The 17,557-nt window shown below is 38.7% G+C and overlaps 1 long non-coding RNA gene across 3 annotated transcripts in view; it reads right to left on the bottom strand.

Annotated features, from left to right (window-relative positions):
• Positions 1–260: 260 nt before the first annotated feature.
• LOC144616106 (uncharacterized) overlaps positions 261–17,557 on the bottom strand; it is a 237,090-nt gene continuing 219,793 nt past the window's right edge. The window contains exons 6-7 of one of the 3 annotated variants that reach the window (XR_013555027.2): positions 3,519–3,644; positions 1,640–2,837 (exon numbers count right to left, since the gene is read on the bottom strand). This is a non-coding gene — a long non-coding RNA (uncharacterized LOC144616106). Of the gene's footprint in view, positions 3,645–5,435; positions 5,936–17,557 lie in introns of those variants that run through there. The other 2 variants (XR_013555026.2, XR_013555030.2) reach the window with 2 other exon arrangements.

Raw genomic sequence — 17,557 nt, 5'->3', positions numbered from 1 at the left:
GTACATGATAGTGATTCTATAGAATCTATAGATTATTCTATACATTAGTAAGTGCTCATCATGGTAAGTGTAGTCTTGTAAATGTACACCTGGGTGAAGGGGTTTTCAGTCATTTCGAACAATTCTCAAGATCTTGCTTGGTGTGACCCTTGAAGTTTCCCTCCATGTACAGACTTTTTATAATATAAATTTATAATATAAACTTTTTATAATATAAAACTTTTTATAAATACAATATAATATAAAGAGTTAAGGTTTTGATGGCTGCTAGCCACAAGATCATAAGATAATTTTTGCTTGGCGTTGACGTACCACTCTTTCTTACAGGGTATGTATATGTATGTTTTTGCATTTTGTTTGTTTGTGTTTGAGTGTGTAGGGTTTCATTTATATGACTTTATAGGTACACAAATATCCAGACCAGTATGACGTAAAATGTGTTCTCCACCCCTCTCAATCTGTTGCATATGCCCCTAGGTCAATTCAGCCACAAAACCACTAGGTTTTTAAAAAATAGATACTGGTTGCACCAACAGTGAGGAATAGGTGTTATAAATATAGGGTTTCCCTCAACGAACTTATCAGGTAATTTGAAAAATTAAAACAAGTGTCAGACCAAATTCTCACAAACAGATCATCATTTACTAGCAAACGGGCAACCTAGCAATTCACAGAACCTCAGAGCAAAGTGCCAATGGTCCCAGCTTGCTCAGGATTGTCCTTGGTCCAGGAAGCATGGAACTCATCAGTCCAGGAAACTCCTCAGTCCCAAGCAAACCAGGACCTTCGGTCCTCCTAGATATCCTCTCTCCTTTTAGATGCCCTGACCATACCCTGAATGACCGATTTACTTGTGGCTGATGAAAGAATTCTGAAGCGAGATTCGTCAAGCTTATAACTGACTCTTGTCTGGATGCAGGACAACTTGAGAATACAGGCTCAGGTGCCCTTTTCAAGGGTAAATTTAAAGAATCTGCAATATTCCTGTACCCTTTTTATGCAAATGTGGAGTGTCCCTAAATTATTTTAGCCTAACCATGAAGCTTGAAAACCATTCATTTCATCATGGAGAACTTATTTCTGGCACCTATTATGCTAGGTGATTAGTCATTACTTTAACCAAAGAAATCCATTTCTAATACTCAGTTGTTCTATTTCAAAAAACCTGTACTATTGATCACCAGAGCGGTTGTAGCTTCTGGTTTTCTGGTTACAAGTTTGCTGACTGCCGAGAGGGTGGATTAAAACTGACACCGTGCATTTATATGACACTGTATATGATCGGATATTTTAGGGTAAAGAACAGTCATCAAAATATCTCCTGTGTCAAGAAAACTGAAGGAAACCTGTAGACTGAAAAACTTAGGAAAGCATGCTTTCTAAGAACAGGAACTCTGAAGAACACTTTGCTAATGACTTTTTCAGAACATCGAGGTTATCTCTGTAACAATATCAAACTTCAACAAAAAGAAAGGGAAGACCCTTCCCCTGGAAGTTATGTGATTAAAGTAAAATGCACACCATTCTAGTAAAAAGTCGACCTACTAGACAAAGTTTGGGGACCAGGACTTGAATTCGAGTCCTTTCCTTACCTCTTGGCAAGCTCTTTACCTTGGACAAGTTAACTTCAGTTTTTTTGCGGGGCACGTATTTCTTTTGTCATAACGAGTAGTTGATCTATAAGTCTCTTCTAAAGTCGAGATTATAATTCTAAGCGTTTGAATTTTTCATTTGAACTTTGAAGGAGATCATGAGCTTCTCTCGTGTTTTGCCAGTGTTAAGTAGAAATTTGGCTGACCTTCCTGCTGTTAGCTCTTCAACCACTGTCTTTGATGTCATTGGAAATGGCAGATGATTTCTCTGAGACAGGAATATAGCTATGAACATAGTGGTGTTTTGCAGATGCCACACATCTTTAAGTTGTCTGAGTCCTTTTGACTCCTAGGAATAGTGAGCATATCTTGGCCATTGAAAGAACCTCATACAAACATTCTCAGTGTGTGTTTACTTCATATTCAAAGACAATGCCCTAAATAGTCATTCTCTAGGAATGCAGATCTTACAGCTTTGGCATTAAATTTCTCTAAATGGAATTTTCTGTACAGATAAAGCACAAAACACAGCAAGCTTTGACTCTGAGGACATTTCCTTTGATAAAACACCCTCAAAAAAGTCTATGGGAATAATATTATTTAGCCCCTTGTTTACACGAGAGCAATGATCTCTACAATGCAAGGTGAAGCTATCCAGACCAATTTTTTTAAGAATGTTTCAGCTGATTTCTCAAACTGAGTGCTGCCTCATTCTGACCTCTAAATCAAGTGTGGCTGCACACTTCAGGGCGCAAATTAGAGAACTGGCACCAGACTACAGCAGTTAGACTGCCGGAGGATCGATACAGGCCATTTAAGCACCAGGGCTGACTATGTTTCATTTTTGACACTCAAGTTTATGCTTATTGAGTGGGGGAGCTTTAACTCCACAGCAGCAATAAACTCATTAGGAAGTGTCAGCTGGGATTATAGTGCACGTTAAATAAATACCACCGGTGCTAAGACACAGTCTTCATTAACTCTTTAGTCGAGTATCGGAATGTGAAAGCGGTCTAAACCGTTTTGGGTATGGCAGGCTTCGAGAACAATTTCTCTCTCTCATAGACTTGTCACGGTGCTTGAATTCCAATATTAGGAAAGAATGTCTCTGAATTTAGTAGACTTTTCTCTTCTCTAGAAACCTCTAACAAGATGATATGCCAACTAACACCTTTAAGAGGATTTGCTCGATGTGGTCTGAAAGCCAGCTCTTGGAATGAAAGTCTAATGAGGCATCTGGGAAACCTGCATTGGACAAACAGACCGACAGAAGGTTGTTTTAAAGAAGTATGATCTCTCCCTCAGAGCACATCCTTCAAAAGAGATGCTTTACCACAAGTTTTAAAGGCAATATATTGATCTAACCCCTGGTAAGGCAATGATGAATGCAGTCAGAGGAAGCAAAAGGCTGGAGAGCAAACGCTGCAGAACTGCCCTGTGTGGATTGTACTTGTGTTCCTTCTGATCAATGGCTCAGCTCGGCCCCACCCCGGGTGCCCAGTCCCAGTCCTCACTTTTCCTGGCTACGTCTTTTTGATCCACAAGCGAAATGGGGTCACTGCAGAGGAAAGTGGTTGTTGCCCGAGATGAGCCTTGCCTGACACATTACCTCCATGAGTACTGCTTATTTTCCCATCCACAGTGTTCCAGAGGAGTCAACGGAGAGCCACCTATAGCCTTGACTTTAGCCTCTGGGCCAAAATAAGTAAATCTCCCTCTTCTGAGCGGGAAATCTGTTAATATTTGTTGGTTAACTTTTAATCAATATCTCCAAAATGTGACCCAGATTATCTTTTGTGCTCTATCTTTGCCAGATGGAACTCTTCATCTGCCTCTTTCCAGCCAGTTGTCTTCTCCTGCCTGTTTCCTCAAACGTCCTGCCTGTTTTCTCAGAACTGTTGTTAATTATATCAAAATATATCTTACAACAGAGAACACTTATAAATATCGTTGGTCTTGTCGACTTCTTCACGTAGTTCACGTAAAATGCCTTAGAATTCTGGCAGGATCTGCAGCTTGGGGGCCCTCTGTGTCTTTCTCTATCATGTTTTCCTAAGACAAATTAGAAAGCTGGGTCATTAGGACAAAAGCAAGTTGTTTCATTATCCAGATTTTATTTCTATAACCAAGTGATTACCAAGAATCTACTAGGGGCCTAGAGAATGTGCCTGCTGAGCTCTGGGCTTCAGCCTTACTACTGAAGAATAATTCAAAGCACTCTTCTGGTGATAGTGTGCATGAAAACTTGAAATATTTAACTGTCTCCCATAATTAATTGACCTGGAACATATCCCTTGTTCAATAAAAAAGTACTGAATTCTAATGAAAAAAGAATGAAGCCATTTACTAAAATGTTAATACATGTGAAGCACTTGGAAGAGAGCTGGTCCATAGTAAGTGCTTTTGGGGTGATTATTCTCCGTTTGACCCCCGGCAACCCCCTGCCTCCCACTACTCATTCTCCCACCTTCTTCCTCCTGGTCCCTTTCCAGGAAAGAAAGGACGACATCACGCAGGTTCCCTTGCCTGCCAGCTTCAGTTTGGGGCCAGCCAATGGGAGGAAGTGTCCAGAAAGCAGAAGGTGGGAAGAGAGAGAGAGAATGGAGAATTTCCTTCCTGCCCTCCTCTGCTCACTTCTCTGGCAGGAACCCAGTCCCTCCATTATGAAACTCCACCTGGCGGCCCTTCCTTCGCTGCTGCAGTGACCCCGTTTGCTCCCCTTGTCTCTGCAGCCCAGAAAGGTTAATGTCTTCCCTCTGTTTCTGCTCCCTGGGTGCGTGAACATCCCATTTTTGTTTCCTTAACTCTGCCCAAATCTCTGTAAGTAGTCCCTTCATTAAAATCTACTCACTTAAAGCAGTGGCTCTCGGCTCTTACTGCACATTATCATCACCAAGGGAGCTTTTGAAAACTACAAATGCCTGGGCCCCTATCCCCAGAGACTGATGTAACAGGCCTGGGTTGGGGCCTGGGCGCTCGTGTTGTTTAAGACCTCCTCAGGTAATGAAGCCAGAGTTGAGAACTTATTGAAACCATGTGAGTGAATTCTGTTTCCTGCCAAGACTTCAACAGATAAAGCACTCAGTGAATGTTACTGATTGTTATTACAACTACTAACACAACCCCCTTTATTTCTGCTAGACTAATATTAATAGTTCTCCCCAATTTACAGACGAGGAAACCTATACACAGAGGTTAAGGAACATTCTGAAAATCACCTGATTTCTAAATGGCAGAGTTAGAATTCAGTTTATTTGGACCAAAAGCTCACGCTTGTTCCACTATGACTGTCAAGACCAGAGTTTCTCAAATTTTAATGTGCATGTGAAACGCTTTGGGATCCTGTTAAGATGCCAAGACTATTGGCCCGAGGACCTCACTTTAAGCATCAGAGGTATAAACAACTATATGTCACCTTCTCCTTTCTTCAAACCTTCAAAAATTTCTCCCCTCTCCTTATAATGTTGACCTGATAACCTTGCTTCTTACTTTACTCAGAAAACAGAGGCGTTCAAAAGACTCACATGACCACATCTACCCACTAATCCACATCTGCCCCCACCTACTCTGCCTGTCTACCTATAACCACAGATGGAAGACCTATGCTCCCATCCAAACTAATCCATCCTGTGCACCACATCTCAACGACTTTCATTTACCCCAGGGACTCCTTTAGGAATCCTCTCTTCTTCATTGCATCATTCCCCCCCCCCCCCCGTCCTGGATTTTTCCATCAGCATGGCATGTAAACATCATTATTTCTCTTATCTTAGGAAACAAAAAACTTATTTTGATTCCATTCCCCCCAATTTTTGTACTTATTTGCAAAGAAATTACACAGGCTCTCCACATCTGTTGTCACCAGCCATATTCTCATTCTTACACAGCCTATTCAAGGTCACCAATGAGACTTACATTGCTAAATCCAGTGGTCTATTTCAGTCTCTATCTTACTAATTACACATTCCTGTACATTTAGTAACTCTCGCCTTCTTGCTACAGGTTAGAACACCATGGTGTCTTGTTTTCTCTTCTTTACTGGTTCCTCTTCTTATCTCTGACCTCTTTCGCATGCTCCAGGGCTCAGTCTTTTGTTCTCCGTCTACATTTATTCTTTTGGTGATGTCCTCCAGCAGTATGATTTTAATTACCATAGATACCTAAAAATTATACCAAATCGGGGGGCCTGGGTGGCTCAGTAGATTAAGCGTTGGACTTTGGCTCAGGTCATGATCTCTCTGTTTGTGAATTCAAGCCCTGCATAGGGCTCTCTGTGGGCATCACAGAGTCTGTTTGGGATCCTCTCTGCCCCTCTCCGGCTTGCTCGCATGCACTGTCTGTCTCTAAAATAAATAAACATTAAAAACAATTATACCAAAGTTATGCCTCCACTTGATCTTCCATCTGAAATCCACATGTATAAATATACCCCCAAGTTTATTTCATCCACAATTTTCCCCATCTCAGTTGATACATCGCCATCCTCCCAGTTGCTCAAGCCAAAAATCTTGATGTCATCCTTGACTCTTTCTTTCACATCTCACATCCAACATAACATGAAATCCTATTGATTCTTCAAAATGTATTCAGAGCTCTACACGCCTCACTACCACTCTCACACTTTCCTGAGCCGCTTGCTCGGACTGTTGCAATAATCTCCTGAAACACCTCCTTGATTCCATACTTGCTTCCCGACATCCACAGTCTCTTTTAGCAAAGCAAATGGAGCGATTCTTTAAAAAATTTTTAATGTTATATATTGTTGAGAGAGAGAGAAAGAGCGAGCATGAGTGGGGGAGGCAGAGAGAGAGGGAGACACAGAATCTGAAGTAGACTCCAGGATCTGAGCTGTCAGCACAGAGCCTGACACGGGGCTTGAACCCACAAACCGTGAGATCGTGACCTGAGCTGAAGTCAGATGCTCAACTGACTGAGCCACCCAGGTTCCCCTAGAGTGATTCTTCTAAAATACAAGTCAGTTCATTGCTTAATATCCTGTAAAAGACTTCATTTCATTCAGAGTATAAGCCAAAGTTCTTACTACAGTCAAAAAAGTCTGCTCCTTTCTGCCTCTCAGTCTTACTTCTCTGACATTAAATCCTGCTACTTCCTTGCTTGATCACTTCTCTCCAGATATATTGAGTTCCTTGATGCTGCTTGAACTTCCCACACATGCTCTTGCCTTCTTGCCCTTCTAGCTCTGCACTGGCTTTTTCTTCTCCCTAGAATGTTCTTCCTTGAAGACCCGTATGGATAGCCCTCACACATCCATCAAGCCTTTGCTCAAATGCCACCTTCTCAGTATGTTGCAATTCTGATCATTCTTTTAAAAATCCCAACTATCTTCTACTTACTACCTCTTTCTGGCTTTTCTGATTTCCATTATTCTGTTCATCCTGCCCCCCACCCCCGCCAATGTGCAGTCTCCTTATTTACTGTGCTGTTATTTATTGCCTAGAATCTAAGTTTCCAGGAGGAGAGGGGTTGTTGTCTTTTGTTTCTTAACCTTTTCTTAAGTACCTGAAAGAATGTCTGCCACATAGAGATACTCAAAAAGCTTTGTTGAATAAATGAATGAATAAAAGAATAGTTTGTTTTGTTACACATATAACATGGTAAATAATAGAATAAACTTTTGTTAGTCAAGAATCAAGTCTGCGTGTTCTAAAAGTGATAGTAAGGCTCAGACACAATACACACACATACACATCCACACACACACACACGACAGTCCCATCTCTTTCTAGACCTTTCTACTTATCTAAGTCTAAGGAAATGACTTCTGGCTATTCAGGAGTAAAACTTATTTATATGTGAGAGTCTCTTCCCTAAGCTTTGGCCTGCTCCAATATCTCAATCAAAGTGAACAGCTAGTATCTACTTTCCGTGCTCAACAGATTTGCCAACATTTTATAGTATGAAAAAAAAAAAGTCTCACGGCATGGAATTTGGGCTATTGACAGACTGTGTAAGGGAATCTGGAGGACTTGGGGTAAAGTTCAGTGTTTCACTGCAAAGAGCCCCCGGGGCAATGTTCTCAAGAAGAATCAATAATTGGGAGGCCAACTATAACCTTGTTCTCCTCAAATATGAACCTGGTTACTTTATCAAGAAAACAGATGTTTATTGCTTTCAGGCAGAAAATAATAAGTCAGGCAGGTTTACAAGCCCTCTTTCCATCTTGAAAGCATTTCTGTCAGCTTCTTCATTCTAGAAGAAAATTACCTAATCAAGCCCTGAAAGGTAGATGATTAGTGGGTGTCACACTTGGCATCTCATTTCTTCTTCTCGGCTGAGGATATGAAGATGCTATTGACCTCCCACTTAGGGAAAAACATATTTTTGACAGCCGAGTTGTCTCAGGGCTTTTTCCTGGAACGAAGAAACCATGCAACTATATGCTAATGTAGAAGGCCAAGGGAACCTGGCATGAGGCTCTCAGGACAGCTCTAATCATGGTTTAGAAACAATGATCCAATAGCTGGCATTTATTATAAGGGAGAGAAGAACCTTATGTCCTCTCCTAAAAAGTAATTTGTAACAGGCTGAAGGAGTCACCCAGAAAATCTGTTTATCCTTTCTGATGATCTGAATGTTTTAGAACTAACTCCCATCTATACCTTTTGGGGAAATTCAGTAAGGAACAATGATGGTTGTAAGAAATGGTCAGAGTCTCTGAGTCTAAATCCCAAGTTCAGAGAGCACTCAAACATGGGGGTGGGGGATTCCTTTGAATGCTCTAACTTTCAAGTGTTTTTTTTAATGTTTATTTATTTATTTTGAGAGAGAGAAAGAGGAGAGAGAGAGAGAGAGAGAGAGAGAGAGATTGAGAAACGGGCAGAGAGGAGAATCTCAAGCAGGCTCCACACTGTCAATGCAAAGCCAAACATGAGTCTCGATCCCATTAACCAAGAGATCATGACCTGAACCAAAATCAAGAGTTGGAGGCTTAACGGCCTGAGCCACCCAGGTGCCCCACTTTCAAGCATTTCAATAACAATTTTCAAAATACATGAGGTGATGTGTGAGAAAGGGAAAGTTTGGAGATTTTGTTTACCTTTTGAGGTAGAGAACAGCCAGGACCAAAGGGGCCTGAAGAGTCTTTAGCCACACTGGGTTCATATGTTAGCCACAAGTGGAAGGCAAATCCAAGCATTGCTTGCAGACTGAGTCAATACATGTTTTACAGACATATGTAACAATATTTTTCATATGGGTGTCCCACTAAATGAGGTTAAGAAGAACCTTTCAAGCTAGTCTCAGGATTGCTTCAGAGTCGGCTGCTAATAGTCAAATATGCCATCTGGATCCACCAGCTGCAGTCTGTCAGCAAAGGGAGGACACTCACCCAGTGTCCCCCTTATGTGTTCTGCTTAATTCTCTGTTATTTCACTTGGGTGCATCGTACCTTCCCACAAGGTTGGTAACTGCCAAAGGCAGGGAAAGCGTGGTGTTTGGAGCTCATCCACCAAGGTTTGGGTCCCAGTTCTTTGCTTAGTAGCTATAAAGCAAAGGACCAGTCATTGAATATCTATCTCCGAGACTGGGTTGTTTATTCCATCTGAAAAGTGGAAAAGTAATCAAAACAATACCCCTAGCATAGGAAGAATGTAAGGATCCAGTGTTCAAGGTAATTTGTAAATAAATATTATTAGTTTCCCAAGTGTCACGTAACTCTCTGTGCCTCACAGCATAGGTCAATTATTTACAGTTGCTCACCCGATTTTCTTGGTCTTTGCTGAAACGTCTCAGTCATTTTATCTTAAGAAATCGGGTTACCCAGTGGGGAGGGAGGAAGATATGAGAAAATTAGATTTGCACCTCTACAGCACAGCCATTATTGTGCGTCTGTTGCCTCTGCTTATCTAAATGCTTTACATTCATGAGCGGGTCCTCCTTGTCATACACACACTCCCAAATAAGCTCATGAAATTCATGGAGTTCATTTTTAATGTAATGTCCCCAGTTTGGGGCATCTGATATGCAGATTAACCCACAGGTCTGCAGGACCACTGGCACTTCCCCCTCCTCACTCTCTGCAGCTATGCAAATTGATGCCCACAGATAGCATGGAGCATGGACATTTCATTTGGTTAATTTCCTCTAGAGAAATTCACGTCTATGGATGTTTTAATGAGCTGTGGAATGATATTTCCATGGTCTTAACACCTTGGGCTTCAATTAAGTACACTTTTTTTCCCTTGGTTCTCAATTCTTGCTTTTAACGACCAAAATACTATTTGCCACCCACAGAAGTAGAGGCAAGAGAAAGTTAGAGACATTTGTGGAATGTCTAAATGACGGCTTTCAGGAAGTATAAATCCTCTTTATTGGGGAGATGTTGCCACTGTGAACAAAACAGTAGGCAAAATGTAAAAGAGGGAAATGATGTTAAAAATAGGAAAGAAATCAAATAACTTTCCCAGCAGCCATGACTAGAGAACCAACTAAAAATTGCCTAAGTCATGGAGGCAGGAGTTGGGCAGGTTAGATAGAAGGGTAAATAGAAAGAGATGTTAATGAACAGAAGACAGGTAGTTGGGCTGCAGGCCAATATCTTTCTCTCTTTTGAACACATTTCTTGTCAAGGTATCACATCTTTTAAATATATATTCCTTTTTTTTTTTTTTTACACGTAGTACTGACTCAGGGAGGGCAGTAGTAGTTCTGAAGTTAAAATTATTTGCTGAATTTTATTTAAAAATTGTTCCAGAAGACCAATATTGGTGATCACAACTCATTTTCAGTAATAATTAATATATTAACTGATCATGTAAGCACTTTTTTCTTTGGATAGTCCTATGGTCAGCCAGAACCTGTCATCAACTTGTACCATTCTGGGTCATCTGCCCCCAGGAAAAAAATGATCTTTTATCATTTAAAATTGGAAATTTGCTAGAGGAGAATGAGTCAGGATTGGAACATATGAAATTTATAAAATAATACTACTAGTTTATATTTATATCGGGTTGTATTTCAGAGAAATGTAGACCTAATTTGACCTAATTCTCTTACAAAAAGTTGAATATAGTTAACATAAATACTTTTTTTATAGTTGAAGAAACTTGGTTGACAGTGGCCTGCCTAAACCTGTGACAGCACATCCTTTGCCTTGTAATAGTCGCCTTCACTTTTCTTATATAATAACTCGTCTTTTAATACGAGGTCTGTGGAAAGGAATAATAAAGCAGCTTTTTCTATTCCATTCTCCCACAGCAGGTCTCTTTCAGTGCACCTTTGATCTTACTACTGTCACTATCCTTCTCTTCTGTTTTTTTTCCCTTCCCAATGTGAGGAAAATGTTAGCAGGAAGGTAGCACAGCGTACTTTCTATTTTTATTCATTATAGCCATGAGTAAAAGATATTTCTTGGACTTTCCAAATCTGGAAATAATGATACTTTTAAGGAAAATAAACACTACCAATATTGATTACAGAGAATATAGAAAACCTAAATATATGAATAAATATGACTGAAATAGGAAAAAATTTAAGGTTATCCAAAATTACTGCAGTGTAGACTTAACATGGTGAAGTGTTTAAATCTTTGAAGGATAATTAACGAAATATATAGACTGTCTCAAAATATAGTAAAAAAAAAGTATGATCTCAAAATTTGACCGAAGAACAGAGATGTAACTAAATAGAAGCAACTAGTTTATAAACTTTATAACTTTATAAAAGTTATAAAACTAACTTTTATATGGACACACAAGTTATGAAAGAGAAAAGGGATTTTTATTTATATAAATGTATTTCATATGTTTGTCTGTATAAAGTTTATTATGTAGTCAATTCTTTATGGACAAGGTGGCTTTGATGAACAAGACAATCTGAAATGGAGGGTCATGGGTTGCATAATGCAATCACCCAGCAAAGAATTGAAAACATCATGGTTCAAACGGGAAAACTACTTGCAAATGGATAAAAATTTTATACATTTTGGCTTAGGGTTCTTTAGCTAGACTAATCCGTAAGTCTGCAAAATGAAATAGAGGTATATTTTGTCTCAGTAGTCAACAAAATTTAGTGGTCAAGAGTCTCTAGTGCAATTATTGTTCATCTTATTTTTATGGGAATTGTCCACTTTGGCAAGAAACATTTTTTTAAATTAGGCTCCACACCCAATGTGGGGCTTGAACTCACTACCTTGAGATTAAGAGTCACATGCTCTACCAACTGAGCCAGCCAGGCATCCCATGGAAATTGTTCACTCTGGAAACCTTTCACTCATGACTTCATTTCAATGGTTGGAGGGCTTAGTGTCCATTCTATAGTGACCACTAGAGACATTGTAGCAGGGGTTTTCCTTAACACTGCTGCTCTCACACTGATTGGTGACATGTCAGCCAACTTGCTTAAGAATGAAATTAAAAACTGATACTGCTTTAAATACTTTTTTTTCCTTTAATGTGTTATGAAAGTTATTGGCTTGATAAGACATTAAAAAATTTCCCTGTTTTTTTTTTAAATTTCTGGAGGATTGTTTATCCCAGGATTAAATAAAATGAAACCATAGAAGATTAAACTATAGAGCTTCTGAGCACATTTAATAAATAGGTGAATATACTCTTTGACTCTCTAACATGGGGACAGAGTATAACATGTTTCTAAAGTTTAATTTATCATAGACTTCTTTCTTCAAGGAGGGCAATTGTTCTATAAAATACATTTTGGGAAACTCCATACATATTTCAATTCAAGTTGAGAACAATAGAACATGTCAAGTGTATCTATTTTTTAACATTATTTCTGAAGTGCTCATACAGCACAACAAAATAAGAAGTTTAATGGTTCAAATGTCGAAAAGTAGGCGGTAACCCCTTCATTCGAAAATTGTGTGATTTCCTCCTACAAAATGCAGAAGAATTAACTAAAACACTATTAAAATTGATAAAAGCAATGAGAAAGGACACTAACATAACGTATAACTTCTATAAAATGCTACAAAGTAAAATTGAAAACTTCTTTTCTGACGCTCAGATTAGCCATTTTTAAAAAAGAATAAAAATGCACAAATGAGTGAAATTTTGATTTGGTGAGGACGCTCGCTAAAATAATTTCATGAAGTGATTTTTCTGGTTTCCATATACCCATTTGGTGGACTCCATCATATCATGGACTTAAATCTGCCAAGTGCAACATTCCATTCCTTACGTTATTAAAAATCTCTCTTCTCTGGCTAAGAAGAAGCACTTCTTAGACTTCTTCAGTTTCATCACCAGCACTAGGAATGGTTTATTTCTCCCAGAAGAGCCATTTTTCACAAATATACTAAGGTTTTATCACTTAAGAACAGCTACTGCATTTGAGAGAAGAGAACAGGGCTAAGGTGAGCACAAGTGAAGAGAAGCTAGCTAGCTCCCCTCGGCACTATTGAGACTGGCTTCCACATATCAGGCTCTTTGTGTATACAATTCAAATTTATGCCACCATAGAACTGCAGATTACTCTGTGACATGAACCTCTGAGGTTGTTAATAAAGAATACAAACCATGATATTAAATCCCCGAATGCCAAAGTTTTATTGACCTACAGATAAATACAGTAATATTTATCATCCACTATGAAGATTAGGTTTATCATTTTCACAGAGCCCTAAAACATTTCAGTATGGGTCAGCTACGATTAACTCACTTTAGCTAAAAATATCTCGCAGCATGGAGCTTACAGCCACCTAGTAAAAAGTGTGTATAATATCTGAAATTTGTGAGACTGTATAATAATGTAAGTGCATTCAGCAATCAATAATGCATGGGCATCTTCAAAATAATATTGTGTGGCAGATTATAGATCATCTAATATTAAATAATTCATCTGTTTAGTGCCTTTACATCATAAAGGTTATGAGTCCCATTTAACACATAAGGAAGCATAGGCACTAAGAGGTTAACTGGCCTTTCCAGGACCTCACGGGAAATTGTTGGTAGATAGAGAATGAAGGATCAAAAATCCATTGCCTCAAGACATTTCTTCTGCTACGATTAGAAAATTTTCTTATTTTAGCTCTTAGAATACTCTTGATATGCTATAAGATACTAAAGTGTAATCATACGCACAGGCATATAGCATAGGCAACGTACATACATACACAAAAGAAGAATGCAGAAAATCATTTAGGGACAGTCTAAGTGACTTGAAATGATACATAATTATTATATGTAGAAAGAGAATTCTCCTTAGCCTTGGAAATTTTAACTGGGCTTCAAAATACTGAAATCATTTTCAAGCTACAGTGTGTTTAACACCCATCTGCCTGGGAATATTGTTTTTGTTTTATTTTATTTTATTTTATTTTATTTTATTTTATTTTATTTTAATCTTTCTACTTTTCTTTGTTTCTTTCTTTCTTTTCCTTCTACTACATCTTTATTTCTTTTTAATTTTTTTATCTGAATGTAGTTAACACACAGTGTTACATTTGTTTTAGGTAGACAACATAGGGACTTATGTTCTCTGTGTATTATGTTATGCTCATAAGTGTAACTACCATCTGTCACAGTACAATGCTATTACAATATCACTGACTATATGGGAATCTTCATTTTAAACAGTTGTCACCAGGTAATTCTAAGGCAATTATTCCATAGGCCACATTTTAAGGGACGTTGCAGGATAGCATAGGGTTTAAGAGTTCATGGGGGCTTCAGGTGAACCTAGGTTAAAAATCTCTTGCCGTGAATTGGATTCCTTCAGAACCAGACCATGAGTTGGATTTGATGTCCACTTATTTGGGAGGCCATTCCAGAAGGAAAGAAATTAAGGCAATAGAACATGTTAATAACCAATCGGCCATTGTGAGCAATTAGTCCTCAGGCCCACTGATGACTGCTGGAGGACAACCATATCTCAAAGCTGCCCTACCCAAAAGCAAGAAAGCCTCGGTATGTGTCTACTAATTCCTGTCTGTCATTTGTTGAAGCTGCAGAAATAACTTTTACCCCCAGGTCCTCCCAGCCTGTCCTAAAGTGGGCTTAACATGTTCTGACGGCCATAAATATCTCTCAGTCAGAGTGTTTTGCAAAAAAAGAAGCTATGCTGCAGGTGTGTCTGGGGACAATGAGACCTGAGAGGATAGTTGATGGGAAGCAAAGGCATCGGCTACAATCATTCTTGGTGCTTCTCGGATCTACTCATGTCCTTTGTTGAGTTCACTCGTGTTAGGAATGCATCATTGTTGTGGCCACACAAAGTTGATTAAGGGAAAAAAAGACATAGCAAGACGGTAAGTGGAGCCACCTGCAGTCCCTATGGCTTTAACGAGTCCCTATTTCATTAGTAATATTCATCCTTTTCCCCTATCATGTTTTCCAGGTCCCTTCAGCTGCTTTCGGTTGCCAGCAAGGTAACTCATTTCTGAGATTTCTGATCCCCCCATTTTTAAGATTTTTGCCAGGCTCAGTTGCTGCAACTACCCATTCATGGTTATGACTGGGCATTGAGTACTAACAGGCACCCGCAGTGAATCTCCTGAGTGCCAGACATTCTTTTCCTTGATGGCATTGTACAGCAGCAACAGTATGTCCTCATAGTAGTCAAATACTCCAGTTAAGATATCTACCGGCATGAGTAGCCCCAAATGACTAAGTAGTAGCAGTAGCCTTGGGGTTAGTGAACCCTACACTCTGTCCCCTGATATCAGCCTTCCGTTCCAGGAATAGAACATATAATCCAACAGAGCCTGGTGTAGAGACAGAAAGCATAAATTTCCCAACGGTGTCTCTGAAAGTGATTGTAAGAATAGTTACTCCTACCCCAATTCTTTTGTTCTTGATCCCATGGATTCTATCTACATAGACCATATAATGGCTATTTGTACATGGGTTTTACATATGTGGCTTTCATTTTGTTGAGGTAATTTCTTTCTTCCTAGTTTGTTGATAGAGTGTTTAATTTTGTCAAATACTTTTAATGCAGCAATTGAAATGATCATCTGATCCCCCCCCCCCCACATTCTGTTAATGTGATGTGTTACATTTATTGATTTTCACATATTGAACCATCCTTGCATTTCAGGAATAAATCCCATTTGGTCATGGTACATAATCCTTTAAAAAAATTTTTTTATGTTTATTTATTTTTGAGAGAGAGAGAGAGAGATGGACCACAAGCAAGGGAGACATAGAATCGAAGCAGGCTCCAGGCTCTGAGCTGTCAGTACAGAGCCCGACGTGAGGCTCAGGCTCACAAAGTGTGAGATCATGACTGAGCCGAAGTTGGATGCTTAACTGACTGAGCCATCCAGGTGCCCCAATCCTTTTAATGTGATGTTGAATTCAGTTTGCCAGTATTTTGTTGTGGATTTTTGCATCAATATTCATCAGGGATATTGGTTTGTAGCCTTTTTATTGTAGTGTTTTAATTTTTGTATTAGAGTAATTTTGGCCTCATAAAATGAATTTGGAAGTGTTTCCTCCTCTTTAATTTTTTATAAGAGTTTGAGAAGGATTGGTGTTATGTTTTTAAATTTTTGGTAGAATTCTCCACTGAAGCCATCTGGTCCTCATCTCTTCTTCATTGGGAAGCTTTTGAATACTGATTCAATCTTCTCACTAGTTGTGGCCCTGTTCATATTTTTTTTTTTTTTTTTAATTTTTTTTTTTCAACGTTTTTTATTTATTTTGGGACAGAGAGAGACAGAGCACGAACGGGGGAGGGTCAGAGAGAGAGGGAGACACAGAATCTGAAACAGGCTCCAGGCTCCAAGCCATCAGCCCAGAGCCTGACGCGGGGCTCGAACTCACGGACCGCGAGATCGTGACCTGGCTGAAGTCGGAGGCTTAACCGACTGCGCCACCCAGGCGCCCCCATATTTTTTATTTCTTCATGAGCCAGTCTTTTTTTCCTTGAGAGTATGCTGTTTAATTTCCACATGTACTTGAGTTTTGCAGTTTTCCATTTGCTATTGATTTCTAGTTACATTTCATTGTGATCAGAAAAGGAACTTTGTACGATTTCACTTTCACTAAATTTGTTATGATATGTTTTGTAGCCTAACATGTGACCTACCCTAGAGAATGTTCCATGTACATTTGAGAAGAGTATGTATTCTGTTGATGTTGAGTGAACTGTTCTATTTATATCTGTTATATCCCATTGGCCTATAGTGTTATTTACATCCTCTCTTTCCTTATTGATCTATCTAGTTATTCTGTCCATAATAGAAAATGGGGTATTGAAACCTCCACCATGATTGTTACTGTCTATTTCTTCCTTCAACTCTGGCGATGTTTGCTTCAGATGTTTGGATGTTCTGCTGTCAGATGCATATATATTTATAATTGTTAGATATTCCTAGTGAATTTACCTTTTTATGTTTTTATCCTTCTGTGGCTTTTATGAAGATTTTGACTTAAAGTCTATGTTTTCTCACATACATATACACATACATTCACGTAGATGTATTTCTTATCCTTTTGCTTTCAGCCTATATGTGTCCTTAGGTCTAAAATGAGTCTCTTGCACGTAGTATTTAGTTGGGTCTTGTCCTTTTAAAATGTATTCAGTCACTTTCTATCTTTCAATTGGGGAGTTCAACCTATTTACATTTACATTTAACCTATTTACATTTAAAGTAATTAAGGATAGGGAAGGACTTACTATTACAATTTTGTTCATTGCTTTCCGTACGTCTTTTAGTTATTTTATCCCTCTTTTCCTTTCCTGCTGCTTTCATATTTTGTTGATTTTTTTTTTTTAGGTTATATGCTTTGGTTCCTTTCTCATTTTCTTTTGTGTACCTTCTATGTGTATTTCCTATGTGGTTACTGTGAGGATTATACAAAACATCTTATAGTAATAATAATCCATTTTAAATTGAAAATGCCTTAATTGCAATCGTGTACAAAATTTTACTCCTTTAATCTCCCCTGCTTTAAGTTATTGATGTCATAAATTATATTTTTTTATATTTTGTACTCACTTAGTTTTATAGTTATAGTCACCCTTAGGCTTTTATCTTTTAA

The sequence above is a fragment of the Panthera onca genome, chromosome B1 (assembly GCF_046562875.1).
Source record: "Panthera onca isolate mPanOnc1 chromosome B1, mPanOnc1 haplotype 2, whole genome shotgun sequence".
Lineage (NCBI taxonomy): Eukaryota > Metazoa > Chordata > Mammalia > Carnivora > Felidae > Panthera > Panthera onca.
This window is presented reverse-complemented; position numbering and strand designations above follow the sequence as displayed.